This window comes from Arachis hypogaea, chromosome 16 (genome assembly GCF_003086295.3).
Source record: "Arachis hypogaea cultivar Tifrunner chromosome 16, arahy.Tifrunner.gnm2.J5K5, whole genome shotgun sequence".
Classification (NCBI taxonomy): Eukaryota; Viridiplantae; Streptophyta; class Magnoliopsida; order Fabales; family Fabaceae; genus Arachis; species Arachis hypogaea.
Genome location: NC_092051.1, coordinates 59,347,196 through 59,351,726, shown reverse-complemented (window position 1 = coordinate 59,351,726; position 4,531 = coordinate 59,347,196). Strand labels below are relative to the sequence as shown.

The window sequence follows — 4,531 nt, the reverse complement described above, 5'->3', positions numbered from 1 at the left end:
TTCTGGCCTTGATATGAATGTGCGGAGGTGTTGTTATGGGGGTGTTGATATGGTCTAGATGTGAAGTGTTGGGTGGCTGCATTGTTTGGATTTGGGCGTCTTTGATCAAGGCTTTGGTCTTGTTGATTTCCCCACCCAAAGTTTGGGTGATTCCTTCATCCAGGGTTGTAGGTCTTGGAGTATGGATCATGGTTTTGCCTAGGTGAATTCCCAATGTAGTTGGCTTACTCCTGACTATCCTCTGCTTCTTCATTCACTCCTTCTTGGGTTGTTGATGAAGTGGAGACTGCTGCTACTTGGTTCCTCTCCATCTTCTTGGTGAGGTCAGCCAGCTGCTGGGTAATGAGCTTGTTTTGGGCCAGCAGAGCATCTACATTGTTTAGCTCCATTACTCCTCTTGTGTTCCCTCTTTCGAAAGCATAGAAGTAGTCGTTCTCTGCTACTGTTTCAATGACATTTATGGCTTCCTCAATAGTTTTCTTCTTGTTCAAAGATCCTCCGGATGAATGGTCTACAGCCTTCTTTGACTCATAAGAGAGCCCTTCATAGAAAATATGCAGCTGCACCCATTCGTTGAACATATCTGGTGGGCACCTCCTTGTTAAGTCTTTAAACCTCTCCCATGCTTCATATAGAGTCTCAGCATCTTGTTGCCTGAAAGTTTGGACCTCAGCTCTCAGCCTATTGATTCGTTGAGGAGGGTAAAGTCTTGCTAAGAATTTGTTCACCACGTCTTCCCAAGTTGTCAAGCTCTCCCTTGGGAAAGACTCCAGCCACTTAGCTGCCTTATCTCTGAGTGAGAATGGAAATAAGTGCAGTCTATAGGCGTCAGGATGAACACCAATAGACTTCACTGTGTCACATATTCTCAGGAAGGTGGTTAGATGTTGATTGGGGTCCTCTTGGACACTCCCTCCGAACGAACAGTTGTTCTGAACAAGGGTGATGAGCTGTGGCTTCAGTTCAAAATTGTTGGCATGGATGATTGGCTTTTGAATGCTACTTCCACAGTTCCCTGGGTTTGGATTGATGTAAGAGCCTAAAACTCTTCTATCCTCCCCAGCATGATTTGCTCCACCTCCTCTGCCATGGTTGTGAGCCTCTTCTTCATGATGGTTTTCCATGTTTTCTTCCATGTTTGGTTCAAAGTATTCCTCAAAGTGTTCCTCCTCTTCTTCACCACTAACTACACGTTTTTCTCTTGCCTCCCTCCTTAGTCTAAGGAAGGTTCTCTCAGGTTCAGAATCAAAGGAAGTTGAAGGCCCGCTTCTTCTCCCTGTCATACAACCAACAAGTACAAGCAAAGAGAATAGGTGCAGAAAGTATATCTGTCAGAATTACTGTTAGTGTGAGTGATGCAATATATCAAACAGCTAGTGGGTTAGTGAGATGAATATTAAATAACAAAGAAAAAGTAAGGGGAAGGAAAGAAGTTATCTAAAACAGAAAGTAAATGACTCAAACAGAAATTTAAATCAAACAAAAATAAAATGCTCAATCTAGTTATCCTCCAATCTAATCATTGTTGATGCACAATCAATCCCCGGCAACGGCGCCATAAACTTGATACATGGAAAACTTGTCTCACAACAAATTCCCTTCGGCAAGTGTACCGAATTTGTCGTCAAGTAAAAACTCACAATAGAGTGAAGTCGAATCCCACAAGGATTGATTGATCAAGCAACTTTAATTAGAGGACTGTTCTAGTTGAGCGAATCCAGAATTTGAGTTGAGAATTGCAGAAAATAAAATGGCGGGAAGGTAATTGACAGGAAAGTAAATGCTAGAATTATAGATCTGAAAGTAAATGACGGAAGGTAAATTGCAGAATTGTAAATGGGAATGGGGGAATCGCTCATTAAAGTAAATAACAGAAATTAAAGAGAATGGGTAAGATCAGAAATGGGGAGTTCATTGGGCTTAGGAGATGTTGCATTCTCCGGATCAATTTCATTTTCATCTCTTCCTCAATCAATGCACTCATTGATCTCCTTGGCAATCTTAAGTGATTGAATTACAATTTCTTGTAATTCAATCTCTCAAATCTTGATCAATAGCCAATTCCTTGGTAAATTGCTCATGAGAAGAGATGAATTATGGTCACTGATTATACCACATGCATTTCCCAAACCAAGTGTTGAGAGGATTATAGTCACATATCCATCCAAACCCAATTTGGTCCAGCATGAGAAAGCATTTCTAGCTTGATCCCTTCATTCCTCTTTCAAGGTTCAGAAGAGATCCAAGTTATTGGGACTCAACTTTCCCAATAACGTTGAGAAGCCTCCCCCTTCCCTACGTTAGAGCCCACGTTAACTTAGTTAACGTGGCTCTTTTAACGTAGGCTTGCTGATGCGCATAAAATTGTTATGCCACGATTTAGGAAATTGCACGATCGGCAAAATTCCTTCCGGCAAGTGCACCGGTTATCGTCAAGTAAAAACTCACAATAGAGTGAGGTCGAATCCCACAAGGATTGGTTGAGTGAGCAATTCGGATTAGAAGTGTGTTCTAGTTGAGCGGAATCAAAATTTAGATGAGAATTGCGGAATGTAAAATTGGCGGGAAACATAAATGACAAGAAATTGAAATGGCGGAATCTTAAATTGCATGAAGTAAAGAGCAGAAGCTAAATTGCTGAAATTAAAAGGGAATGGGGGTGATTGCATGAATTTAATTGCAGAATGTAAAGAGAAAGTGGAAATCAGAAATGGGGAATTCATTGGGTTATAGGAGATATTGAGATCTCCGAATCAAAACATGTTTATCTCTTCCTCAACCAATGCGTTCATTTAATTTTGCTTGGCAATCTTATATGATTGGATCCCAATCCCTTGGCTCACCAATTCTCTCTAAAAACAAACAAATTCCCAATCCCTTGGTTTAAATGTTCATAAGAAGAGATGATGCTCGATCACTGATTATACCACACAGTTTCATGAACCACAATTTGGTAGGATTACATGTCACAATATCCATCCAAACCCCAATCCAATTCACTGTGAGAAAGCTTCTCTAGCATGAATCCTCCATTCCTTTCCCAAGGTTCCGAAGGATTCCAATTATGGGTAGTTTCTTTCCCAAGACAACTACCCAATGGAATTAGATCGAGAAGCTTTCTAACAAAATTCAAGAGAAAAGATTGAAGAAGAAGATAAACTATTATTGATTCATTGAATTACAATAGAGCTCCCTAACCCAATGAAAGGGGGTTTAGTGAATCATAGCTCTGAATTCAATTACAAAGATATGAAAACTAGCCAAAATGAAGATAAAGTCCCTTCCTCACTTAAATTCTATCCTATTTATACACTTTCTATATTGAGCTTCTGTTGTGTTTCTTGGGCTTTGAGGCCTCTCCCTGCTTTCCTTTTGCCTTGGGTTTATGATCCATAATCTTGATGAGGCTGCTGATCCAAATTCTGTAACATTCATTGAGCCAACTTAGTGATAATCAAATAATGACACATGACTCAACAAATTGAAATTTCAGACTCATCAATCCTTCAGGCCCAATCCCATAAACCATGATATTCAATTGGGTTTCATACCAGAGTAAGTTTAAGTTAATGTTTGTGCTCAAATACTAACTTAAACCGCAATATTTTTGGCCCAGAAACCTTTTCCAAGAGTGGCGTTTAAGTTGCAGTTTAAGCTTAAACTGCAGCTTAAACGCCAGACACTTCCAGTGATGCCTTTTGTGGAAGCACGTTTAAGCTTCAGTTTTAGGTTAAACTGAAGCTTAAACGTGGAAATGGAAGAAGGCATCCCTGGAGGGTCACTTAGTCGAACACGTTTAAGCTTCAGTTTAAGGTTAAACTGAAGCTTAAACGTGGAGATAGGAAAGGCAGCCCTGGAGGTCGAACACGTTTAAGCTCCAGTTTAAGGTTAAACTGGAGCTTAAACGTGGAAGAGGGGAAAGAGCAACCCTGGAGGAGAAAACTTGGTCGAACACGTTTAAGCTCCAGTTTAAGGTTAAACTGGAGCTTAAACGTGGAATGCTCCTGGTGCCTTTCTTCCTTCTGGCGTTTAACCTCCAGTTTAAGGTTAAACTGGAGGTTAAACGTGAAAATGCTTCTTTGGTGAGAGTTTGTGTCGAACACGTTTAAGCTCCAGTTTGAGGTTAAACTGGAGCTTAAACGTGGAATTGCTCCCATGGTGAATTTCCCACTTCTGGCGTTTAACCTCCAGTTTAAGGTTAAACTGGAGGTTAAACGTGGAAATGCTTCTTTGGTGAGACTTTCATTCTGGCGTTTAACCTCCAGTTTAAGGTTAAACTGGAGGTTAAACTTCAGTTCCAGCATTTCTTAGCCTTCATGATTCTGGCATTTAAGCTCCAGTTTAAGCTTAAACTGGAACTTAAACTCCACATGTGATATTCAAGCTTCCTTTATTGGTTTTGTTGCTTCCTTGCCTAGCCTCTTCTTCCCTGAAATCATCCAAACAATTGCATCAAAGTCTTGCAAAATTTCATGAGAAATCTTCCATTCATAGCATTCAAGTAATATAACTAAAAACTCATGGAATTTGC

At 40.3% G+C, this 4,531-nt stretch overlaps 1 non-coding gene across 1 annotated transcript; it reads left to right on the top strand.

Moving 5' to 3' along the window:
• Positions 1 to 576: 576 nt before the first annotated feature.
• Positions 577 to 683, top strand: LOC112761602 (small nucleolar RNA R71). Its single transcript, XR_003181990.1, has one exon. It is a non-coding gene; the product is annotated as a small nucleolar RNA R71 (small nucleolar RNA).
• Positions 684 to 4,531: the final 3,848 nt, after the last annotated feature.